General features: G+C 34.0%; 1 pseudogene; it reads left to right on the top strand.

Moving 5' to 3' along the window:
* LOC134471848 (inhibitor of growth protein 2-like) overlaps nucleotides 1–12,271 on the top strand; it is a 33,060-nt pseudogene extending 20,789 nt beyond the window's left edge.
* Nucleotides 12,272–12,937: the final 666 nt, after the last annotated feature.

A 12,937-nucleotide genomic window follows, 5' to 3' on the forward strand; every position in this document is an offset into this window, starting at 1 on the left:
CAAATGTTTTTCTATGTACCAGTTGAAGACAGAATACTAGGGCAGAATGAATGACATTTATTCTTTTACAGTGAATTATAACTATCATTAATTTGTTTTAGGAATTATGAGCAATCTTCTATAAAAATTTTTCTAAATGTTCACATAGATTGGAAGCATTGAATTTGTGCAACAATTTATCTATTTTTTTAGGCCAAGTGTCCTAAATCACCAGAGGTCCTGGGGACCTGAATGGGCCATGCCCAGTGGCCTCCATTCAGCTGAAGATGCATGTGGTGATTTCCAACATGCATAGGGGGAACTCTTTGGAATATAGCTCAAAACTGAGAAATACAGAAAAATGACAAAACAAAACATAAAAGTACAACCTCAAACATACAGACTATCCCAAGAAAGCCTAGCAGCCGTGTATACTGAAGAAAAGGTAAGCCATCCACCTTAAATGCCTGAAATGATAACAACTGAATTAAACTAACAACTCTGGGCAGCTATAAAAGAGCTCAAATCAGAAATAATCTCCCAGGTTAAAAAAAAAAAAAAGAAATAATAAATGTAATGAAAGAAATGCTGAACACATCTAAAGAAGACATAGTTTAAAAATTAGAGGAACAATGCAAAAAAGATAGAATCCTTGAATGAACAATATAATAAACAGAAAGAATTCATGAAGTAGATTCAAAGAGATATACAGGAAACAAAAATTCCATTGAAAGTTGGCAAAACTGCCTCAATGAAAATGAAGATAGAATTTCAGACCTAGAAGATGAGATTGTAGCTCGTGAACAGGAAAGGAAAGATCTTTTAAAAATGCAAAGGTATCAGGAAATAACAATTCAAAATCTGCAAGATGATACAAAGAAAAACAATATTAAATTGATAGGATAAATGAAAAAGAAGGGGAAAAAACAAATGATATCAAGAGGCTATTTACAGAGGTAATATTTGAAAATTTCCCAAACAAGAAAATGCAAACAGATATACAGATCAGTGAAGCATATAGAACTCCAAATACCTATAACCAAAATAAAACTACACCCAGACATATAATAATCACCATCCCAGTTATCCAGTATAAGAACAGAATATTGAAAGCTGTTAGAAAAGACAGTTCACCTATAAAGGAAAACCTATCAGAATTGCAGCAGACTTCTCAACACAAACAGTAAAGTCAAGAAGAGCATGGAGTGAAGTATTTCAGATCCTAAAGGAAAATGACTTCCCACCCAAACTGATGTATCCCACAAACTGTCCTTCAAAATAGATGTAGAAATAATATACTTCCATGACAAAGAGCAGCCGAAGAACATCATGACTACCAATCTGACCATGCAAAGAATACTAAAAGACATTCTAGATTCACATAGGAAAAAACCCAACTAAGCAACACAGACAATTAAACAGAGTATAAAGATAAAAAATCAACAGTAGAAAGATAATGTAAAAATAAACTAATATACATATGTTATAACCATTAATGTAAATGGCCTCAATTCACTAATTAAAAGAAATGGACTGGCAGAATGCATCAAGAAACAGCATCCAACCATATGTTGTCTACAATAAAACCATCTAATCCAAAAGGAAACTCATAGACAGAAAGTCAAAGGGTGGGAAACAATACTTCCTGCAACAGGAACACACACAAAAATGTGGGGGTAGCTATTGTGTTTGAGGACAATGTGAACCTCAAACCAAGAATGATCCAAAGAAAAACTATTTACTAGTTAGGGGAAAACTTCAAGAGGAAGAGATAACAATCTTAAATATATATGCCTCAAATTCAGGACCACCCAGCTTTACAACACAAATATTAACAGAAATGAAAACTCCAATAAGCAATACAACAATTATAAAAGGAACCTTAATCTAGCATTAACACAAATGGACAGATCAACTAGACAGTAAATCTGCAAAGAAATAACAAAACTAAATCACACCTGAGAACAAATGGACTTGATAGTCTTATACACAGTGTTCCATCCAACAACATCAGAATATACATTCTTCTCAGCAGCACATGGGTCATTCTCTAAATAGCATTCTCTAAAATAGACCAAATACAAATCCACAGAACATGCTTAAGTAAATGCTAAAGAACTGAAATTATTCCATGCATGTTATCGTATATTAGTGCCATGAAAATAGAAATTAATCACAAAAGAAACTGCAAAATCTCCACAAACATTTGGAAATTGAATAATACACTTCTGAGCAATCAGTGGGTCACCGAGGAAAATAAAGAAAAAATTAAACAATATCTACAAGCCAACAAAAACACAAATACAAATTACCAGAATCTGTGGGATGCAATGAAAATAGTTCTCAAAGGAAAAATTATTGCAATGAATTTCTATATCAGGAAAGCAGAATGAACACAAATAAACAACCTGGTGCCACATCTGAAATATCTAGAAAAAGAAGAGCAAGTCAATCCCAAAGCCAAAAGAAGGGAGGAAATTATAAAGATAAGAGCAGAAATTGATGCAATAGAGACTAAGGAAACAATAGAAAGAATCAATGAATCAATGAGTTGGTTCTTTGAAAGAATAAAAAAAACTGATAAGATCCTAGCCAACCTTATTTAAAAAAGGAGAGGAGAACTCAAATTCATGCAATAAGGAATGAAAATGGTGAAATCACTACAGACCTTGGGGAAACAGATTATCAACACCTATTTTGAATACCTCTACTCTCATAGGTTTGATAGCACAAAAGAAATGGACAGATTCCTAGAAACTTATGAATCACCAAAGATGGGTCAAGAAGATGTAAAACTGTTGAATAACCCAATTTAAATTAATGAAATCAAAAATGTAACGAACTACTTACTAACAAAGAAGAGTTCACGCCCAAATGGATTCATTGCAGAATTCTACAAGAAAGTCAATGAAGACTTAATGCCAACACTACACAAACTCTTCAGTGAAATTGAAAAGGAAGCAATTCTTCCTAACTCATTCTTGGAAGCAAAGATTACTGTAGCACATAAACTCAGTAATGTAGCTGGATACAAAGTCAGCAATCAAAAATCAATAGCATTCCTATATGCTAACAACAAAATTACTGAGAGATAAATAAATGAAGCTGTACTCTTTTGAATAGCATCCAAATAAATGAAAAACTTAGGAATCAAACTTAAAGAAACAACTAAAAAAAAGTGCTACAGGACAATCTCCCTAATGAACATAGATGCAAAAATTTTCAATAAAATTTTGGCAAAGCGAATTCAGCAAATCATCAAGAAGATTATATACCAAGGCCAAGTGGAATTCATCCCAGGAATGTGGAGATGATTCAACATATGTAAATCAATGAATGTAATCCACCATGTCAATAGAGCCAAAAATAAGAATCACATGATCATTTATGTAGATGCAGAATGTTTTGGGCCTTTTGATAAGGTCCAACACTTATTAATGATAAGAACATTACAGAAAATTGGAATAGATAGGCTTTACCTTTATAATAAAAGTCATCTATGACAAACCTACAGCCAGCATCATATTAAATTGTCAAAAACTGAAAGCTCTTACCTAAAATCAGGAGCAGGACAAGGATGTATATTATCAACGTTTCTATTTAAGATGGTGTTAAAAATATGAGCCAGAGCAATTAGACAAATGAGAGAAATAAAAGGAGTAAGGATAGGAAAAGAAGATAAATTATCATAATTGCAGATGACATGATACTCCACATAGAAGATGCCCAAAACTCCACTGAAAGACTTCTAGGTATAATAAAGAAATTCAGTAATGTAGCTGGATACAAAGTCAACACTCAAATATCAATAACATTCCTATCGCTAACAACAAAATTACTGAGAGATAAATAAATGATGCTGTACTCTTTAGAATAGCATCCAAATAAATGAAACACTTAGGAATCAATCTTAAAAAGAAGTAAACGATCTATTCAGGAAAAAGTATAATACCTTGAAAATAAGAAATTGAAGAGGACCTCAGAAAATGGAAAGATATCCCCTGTCTATGGATAAGAAGAACAAATATTGTGAAAATGGCCATTCTCCCAAAATTGTTATACAGATTTAATGCAATCCCAATCAAAATACCTCTAGGATATCTCACAGGTCTAGATAAATCACTCCTAAGATTCATCTGGAACCAGAAGAGACCTAAAATAGCAAAGGCAATTCTAAGCAACAAAGGCAAGGCAGGAGGCATCACCATCCCTGACTTGAAGTTATACTGCAAAGCTACCCTAATAAAATCAACATGGTACTGGAATAAAAACAGACCTGAAGATAAATAAAATAGATTAGAAGTTACAACTACAACTAAAAACTACACTCAACCACCTTATCTTTAATAAAGGATTAAACACATTTACTGGAAGAAAGATAGTCTCTTCAATAAATGATGCTGGAAAAATTGGCTCTCCATATGCCAAAAACTAAAATGACCCATGCGTATCACCATGTACTAAACTAAAGTCCAAGTGGATCAAAATCTGAATATTAAAACAGAAACATTAAATCTGCTGGAGACAAAGTACACAGAAATCTTGAAGTTATAGAGGTAGATGGAAAATTCATGAACAAGAATCAAACTGCAGAGGGAATACTTCCCAAAATCAATATCTGGGATCACGTCTTATTAAAGAGTTTTTGCATGTTGAAAGAAATCTCAAGCATAGTGAAAACAAAACCTCCAAATTGGGAAAAAAAAAAAAAAAAAAAAAAAAAAAAAAAAAAAAAAAAAAAAAAAAAAACTTTGTGAACTGTACCTCAGCAAAGGACTTCTGCCTAGAACATATTAAAAAATCAGATCCCTAGAATTCAAAGACCCAATCCAAAAATGGGCATCGGAGATGAATACACAGTTCTCAGATGAAGAAATAAAAATGGCAAGTAAATACATGAAAAAGTGCTCGGCAGCATTGGTCATTAGAGAAACGCAAATCAAAACCACACATAGATTGCATCTCACTTTAGAAAGAATGGCCAGGTTCAAGAAAACTACCAACAACAAATGATGGAGAGACTGAGGGGAAAAAGGAACTCTTCTGCTCTGTTGGTAGGAGTTTAGACTGGTGCAAGCATTGTGGAGGTCAGTCTGGAGGTTCCCCAAAAAGATGGAATTGGAAGTCCTATTCAACCCAGCTATTCCACTTCTGAGAATATTCCCAGAAAAACTGAAAACATCATATCACAGCAATATATGCACACTCATGTTTATAGCAGTGCAATTTGTAGTAGGAAGAACTTGGAAACAACCCAAATGCCCATCAATTGTGAAATGGATAAAAAGGATGTAGTATTTTTATACAATGGAGTACTACCCAGCTATAAAGAATGATCATACTGATATATTTATAAATAAGTGGATGCAACTTGAGACCATACTCATAAATGAAATAAATCAATCTCACATATATAAATACCATATAGTCTCCGTAGGGTAAGAAATGGTAAGAAATGGTTACTATAAGGGTTTATAGTAACCATTATTCCCCATTATATTCCTTTGAAGTCTTAAAATGTTTTCATTCATTGCTTGGATTGTCTTTATTCTTTTTTGTTTGATTTTATTATATGTGATCATATGAACAGCTATTTTAAAGAAAACAAGACATTATGGAAGCCATTGCTGATTTACTATCATCTTGCTTTGAAATCCTACCATGTATTTTTTATTCTGTTTTTATTGGTTCTATCCTGTTGCGTCTTATTAGATTTTATTATGTGTGATGGTATAAACAAATTTTTTAAGGAAAATGAGATATTATAGTAGCCATTATTCATTTTCTGTTATTTGGTTTTGAATGCCCTGTAACGCTTTCATTCTCTTGAATGGTTTTATATTATTTTGGTATATTTGATATCAATGTGTATGAAGGTATGATCAACTATGTCAAAGAAAAGAGACATTATGGTAGCCACCACTGATATCCAATTGTCTTGTTGTGAAGTGGTATGGTGCTTGCAATGTTCTGTTCTGAATTGCTTTGTTCTGCTCTCTTGCGTTTTAGTCTCATTAAAATAAATAAATCAAAGATAGTTCACAATAAAGAGTCACATAAAATATAAAAAGAATACGTCTATTTTCAAAAATTATGATAGTGTACACAAATTTCCACCCATAAAATTCTAATTTTTCATCATTTTTTAAAATTTGGCCAAGGTACATTAATGATTTCTCCATGCATCAAGCACACTATATGTTTCACTGAATTTATTTATGTAAGGATACCTAAATAAAAATAGTTCTCTCTTTCAATTTTATCATTATCTTAAGGTTTATTTCAGTTCTTCTAATGTTTCATGTAATCTTGATCTGTTTATGGCTGCAATGCCTATTTTGTTTTTCTTGTCAGTTTGTTTTACAAGGTATGATCTTAGCTTGTTTGTGATACACTGTTAATTTTGTTTATTATTATATTTTGTTTCCCTCACAGAAATAATTAGAATCATAATTGCAATTTATAATTTGAATATTGTGCAATAATCCTGTAAGACTTTGTGTTGAATAAAGTAGGAATTGAATTTTCTTTCCACTGTTCTCAAAAAGGCACTTAATTTTATAGTTAAATATTTCTCATTAGTAAAATGGAAATTATAGTCAGTAGAATTGTGATCCTCAAGAATGATGCATTCTTATTTGAAAACCAGAATCTATAAATGTGACCATAGTTGAATAATGACATCTTTGTAGCAATAATTTAAGTACTTTGAGTCCCAAAAGTGTAGGTAGAAAATTCAGTATTAAATCATTACCGAAGAGAAAATATAACCAAAATAAAACAAAACCAAGAGATACATTGAAAGTACCATGTGAAAACAACACAAATTGAAACAATGAAGACCTAAATCAAAATTGACATGGAGCTATTAGAAGCAAATAGTGGTAAGGAAAAATATTCCCCTAGAAACTTTAGAGAGAGCAAAGCCTTACTAAGGCTTTGATTTCAGATTTGTAGGCTCTCGGCCTGAGTGCATTTATATTATTTTAAACCACCTAACTTTTAGTAAATTGTTCCAGAAGCTTCAAGAATCTTGTGGGAATTTGTAATAGCAGAATCAAGAAGCTGAATCAGAGGCAACATTATATTTTTAGGAATACACAAAATTACAGACCACCCCACAGCAAATTTATTAAAGATTATGATAGCATGTTTTTGAACATTAATTCACTTTGTTCCTCTGTAGTTTCTTTGGTAATACAAGATTGAAATACAACTTCCTCTTTGAAATTATATCTCTATTTGGGTCTATCATTCCCAAAGGTTGTCTACCATACTTAAGTGACATAATCTTTCTTAAATTCTCTCCTTATGATTATATTACCAACCATATGGTTGGACTTAGCATTAAATACAGTTAATGCGTTTTCCAATGCAATCACTTCTAGCCAAATATTTATTTAACAACCATTAAAGTGTATCCTGAATTTTCCAAGATTAAATTCTCTGTGTGTGCTCCTGGTTTCTCTTTTGTGTGACTAGCCTGTAAAAAGTATTCTATAAAAAACTTTTTTGGGCCCAGTTTATTACCTAAACAAAAGGCCTGTCAGATTGGTAGGGGCTGGCATTCCTAAATTTATAACCAAAAGGAAGTAAAAGTCAATATTTTTTGAGAATATAATAGTTTCTCCTTTCTGAATAAAATGCAGCTTATTTTTTTCTTGAAGGTGAGACACTAAGCCAAGAAATCTTTCATAATTGGTTTCTCATTTCTTATTTCAGTACAAAATACTCGAAAAGATTTTATTTAGGAGAAACTATTTGTACTTCTTATAACTTTTAGTGTATAAATTAATTTAAATTTGAAATTTTGTACCTTAACATTTGCTTTCAACTATCATAATATTAACACGATTTTACCTTAATCAAATAACAATCCTATGTACAGTAATTATCTCTTAACTACGGTAATGTGAACGTCTCTGAGTCAATAAAATGAATATTGAGCTATAAAAGCAATAACCCATTCTCATTCCTTATTACTGAAATGTAAAATTATTATCATTATACTTACTAACCTGAATAAATAAATATTCAGTGAGTGATCACACTCTCTTATTAGAATTTTCATAATAATTACATTGAAATTTTCCTTGTATGTTGTGTTCATATGAAATGATTTTCAAATGAAAATCAGATGAACAGTATGAAGAGAGCAGTGAGGGTAAAACTAAGAAGAATAAGTTGCTCAAGACTTGTCTTTTCTGAGATGGTCTAAATTAGTTTTTCTTTTATCTTTCATTTTTCTTTCTGCTCGCACCTCCACTTCTTTCTTATGTGGATATCTCTTTATGTATCCTCTTCTCCCTTGATCTCTTATTGCCTCCCTTCCTTTCTCCTCTTCATCCTTCTTTCTTTTCCCTTTTCATCAAATATATGTTGAGGTTGGCTTATGTAACATACTGTAAATCCCAGTTTTATGATGATCAAGACAAATTCACTGATCTTATGACATTTACATGGCAAGACATCTTTTAATACAGTCACAATTGTGTAATGGGGAAAAGAGTAGCTTCTTCAGTAAACTCTATCAGGATATATTTTCTTCAGACCACCATGTGTTACTGTGACTGTGAAATTGTATAGTAGTTATCCTGAAGTGCAGGGGATTTAACAATGAAAGAAATTACTAATGGATATGTTTTCTCTGACCCATAGTTATAAATTAGGTTGAAATTATATAAAAAAGAAAACAGAGATGAGTTACAGTTTGGAGCTAGGGATTAATTGGTTTGGTGCTGTATATTCAAGATAAATGTCATCATCAGTAATGAGGTTAGTTGCTCTTTATTGCAACAACAATATTAGTAAAAGCAAAATGGAACACTGAATTAATTCTGTTTCCTCATTCTCATTATATCACTGTAGAATATATTCATTGTTACATATTTTTAAACGGCGTGCCTAAATTGTATGAAACACCCAGTTTAGTTGGAATTACACAGCCATGTATTGTGTGTAGAGTGAACAAGATGGACCATGAAGGGCAAAGATCATTGTTATGTTTTGTATGAGTTCATTTGCCTCTGTTATCACAAAACATTTGAGAGTAAATACTTTGCAAGGAAAGAGTTTTACCTAGCGTACAGCTATGGAGGCTCAAGACTGAGGCACAGGATTCAGCTCAGCTCTGGGAAGTCCTACTGCAGGAGGGGTCCCCATCGTGGGAGTGTAAAGAAGGATAAATTTGAGACATTTCTAGGAAAATGGTGGCATTCTGAGTGAAATAAATCAGATATACATATTTAAATATCATATTTTTCTCTGGTATGAGAACTTAAAAGTTAAAATGAGGACCAAAATATATGATAGATATTGGGAGACAGGAAGAACATGTTTTAATGGGAAGGGGAACAAGGGAGGGAGGAGGGTTAAGAAAGGGATAGAAAAGTAAAGAATGAGAATAGAAGGAAAAAATAGAAACAAAGCAGGGGTTGAAAGGATGGGAGGATTTGAGGAGGATGGGAGGATTTGAGGGGAAGCGAATCAAGATACATTATGCACAGGTACAAATTCCCTATGATGAATGTAATCATTATGTATATCTAAAGTGCACCAAAAATTAACATAACAAAGTCTAATAGAAAAAGAGATTTAATGACAGCTTTATTATTTGATTAAAATTTGAAGTTTTGTTTGAAAAATAGCAAGTGTGCTTGTAAAAGGAAGTAATCACACTCCAAGACAGACCTTTGTGGAGCACACAGGAACCAACTCCTGTTTACTCAACTTGAAAAAGAAACACATCCCGCCCCTACAAAAAAACTATCCTAACCCATTCTTGAGTGACATGCCCCCAACAAACTTCTCACTTCCCACATATACAATACTCTGGATAGTTCCACCATCTTTCAACGTGGTCATGCTGGGAACCAAGTCTCCAGCAAATGAACTTTTGGGGTAAAACCATGTCCAAGCTATAGCACCTTTCAAAACTTTGTTTTGTCTTGCAGTTCCTATGCTTGGCTCTTCATGATCACTTGTCATTTAGGTTTTGGACTTAGCCTAGGAAACCACATGCTGCTTAGTATTTCAGAGACCGTTACAAATCATCAAGAGAGAAACACTGAAGTCCACGTGAAACGCTGAGAAAAGAAAGTAACAGACCCTGGAGCAAGCACTTGCATTCATTTTCAGCCTAAGGTAAAACTTGGTGAGGACAAAGATCCTTCAGGGTTCTCTGTGTCTCTGTCAGTTGTTCACAGAACAAAGAATACTATTTATCCATGTGATGATACTTCAAAATCTTTGAACTGACACAGGATCATATTTTGTTTAAGCAGTGCAATTCTGTGATAGAGAGATGACAACTGGTATAAGTCTAACTTTGGGCAGCTTTTACAAAACTTCTGAGAATTTGATCTTAATAGGTTCCATAGTTTGCTTTCCCAGGGGTGTTAACAAGCACAGGCATTTTAGTAGACACACTGGCAATATTACATTTTAAATAAACAAGGCATTAGGTTTGATCTAATATATACTCAGCAAAACTTAGGTCAGAAAGATGAGTTTAATTTGCTCATTTTGTGAGCATTCACCATAAATGTGTTGGGATGATTCTGCCAGAACTGCATCACCAAGGAAACATAACATGCACTGGAAAGTGTGATTTATATTCCATACCCTTAAGAAATTTCCAAATCCTGGAGGTAGTCTCTGTGGTTTTTTCTTGGTTTAATATAGTCATTACCAAAAACCAAGTAAAATTATAAATAGAATACAGTTGCCTTCTTCATGACATTTTATAAAAACATGATGCACCAAAATGGAAGGGTTACTAAATTTCTTTTATTTTTCTTAGATTTATTATTTGATATTTGGGTGGCAATACAGTATAGGAGTGAAATGCTTTACACCTAATGTCCTGGATATAACTACCATTTGAATGACTTTGTATTGCTGATTAAAATATCTGATTTAATTTGCATATTCTCTTCTATAATTGTAGCCAGCTTATTATGTAATTATAGCTAGCTTAGCATCTACAAAGAATTTTCACAAACCACTAAGAAAATTCAAAAGATGTAATTTTTAAAGAAAAAGATAAAAGAATGAGCTAGCACATTGCAGAAGAGAAATTCTGAAATGACTTAATGAATATTTGAAAATATGATTATTTTTTGCTCATAGCTAGATAAAAATGACAATGAGATAATACTTTACATCATACTAGGACACTGACAAAGAAAGGAAGGAAGGAAGAAAAGAAGGAAGGAGGGAAGGAAGGAAAGAAGAAAGAAAGGTAGGAAGGAAAAACAGAATTTAGAAGCACTCACTTCTAGACATTGATGGAAAAGTACAGAAAATGAGATTTTCTCTCTTCTTGAGCTTTCCCAACTACTCTAGGGAACAGTTTCAAGGCATCTAGTGAAGACGAAAATGTCCGGGATAACAAGATAGTGTGACACTTTCGTATAAAATTTGCAGTAGCAAAATAAAAGTTATAAGCATGGCCAGCAATAATCTGTTCTACATAAAGTAAAAAAGAAAGCTAGGTGGATGGAGTGAGGGCGTGCACTCTAGCCGGCCCAGACAACGCCGGTCCCTCGCTGGAAGAGCTTGGGGGACCACTGCAGCTGACTGTGAGGGAGCTCACCTGGTCCTGGTGTTGGCTGGGCCCCAGCAGAATCAGTGTCAGAGTTTGCAATAAACATTATAGGAAAATCATGATGTCTATGAAAAATATAAGAAAGAAGATGGTTTAAACGAGAAAAAACGCCTATAGCAGCATCTCCAGAGACATGGATAAATAGTCAAGAATTGGGAAACGAAAAAAAAAAAAAAAAAAACTGTCATACAAATGCTCAAATTGGTAGAAAATTGAGCAAGACAAATGAAGTTGGATTCAGAGCGCATTCAAGATCCTGCTGAAAGTGAACGAGCTCAGATAAGGCAAAGTTGGATTCTACCCAACCAGAAAGACCTTGGAAAAGGCCCCGCTGGCAGCGAACCAATGAGAGCAGTGATTTATGTCACATGACAAATGAGATCAGCCGTCTAAGGGAAAGAAATCTAAGTCAGGCAAGAAAAAGAAATGCTCTAAGGCCAAGAAAGATAAGCTTCACCTGTTGAGTTTACAATAGATCCCAAAGAACCCACGTACTGTGTATGTAGCCATCTGTCACGGGAAATGGATAGGATGTCACAATAAAGTGTCCAGTTGAATGGTTTCACTTTTTATGTGTTTCATTTATGTATAAACCAAAGAGGGAATTTGTATTGTCTAAAATTCAGGAGAGGTAATGAGGAAACAATGGACAAAAGTACTGAAAAGACAAAAAAAAAAAAAAAAAAAAAAAAAAAAAGAAAGAAAGAAAATAGAGGTAGCAAAGGGCATTCATATTTAAAAAAATAAAAAAATAAATAAAAAGAAAGAGCTACATTGGTATGTGTGACACAGGTGTGAGTGACCCTCCCCAGTTAGTTACCAGCTTTAGTTGTTGCTGTTGTTGAATATTCTAGCAGCTAAGTGGAGTCTCTAGCAACAAGCAGGCCAGGGACTGCAGGAGAGGTGGGACACCTTGGCCTGTGACCACGAAAGGGTGACACAGATGTGTGGGATTTAAACAGCCTTGGGATGTTGGCACTCACCCTGCTGGAGTGTAGACTGAAGGGAGATGGGGAAGCCCTGGGCTGTCTCCATAGAGTTAATAGCACCCCTCCCACCTTTCTGGCAAGAAACTGCCATGACAGAATGGAGACAGCCAGCAGGGTCAGAACAGAGGAGACCATACAAGGACTTCAAAGAGCTGAAACAACACAGGACTGGGAGTGGCCCCAGGATGTCCCTGTTGATGGCGCCATAGTAGCTGGGATGGCGAGGTAGAGACAATCAGAGTAAGGAGATGTGGCTGGGCTGCCATGGGATGCATAAAGCTGCTGGATAAAGACTGGCCCCAGCCCAGACATTTGGAGGGCAAGATCAGCCCTATACCCCAAAGTAATCCTCCTGCAGTCT

Source organism: Cavia porcellus, unplaced genomic scaffold (assembly GCF_034190915.1).
Source record: "Cavia porcellus strain 051 isolate PalLab524CR breed Dunkin Hartley unplaced genomic scaffold, mCavPor4.1 scaffold_20, whole genome shotgun sequence".
Taxonomy (NCBI): domain Eukaryota; kingdom Metazoa; phylum Chordata; class Mammalia; order Rodentia; family Caviidae; genus Cavia; species Cavia porcellus.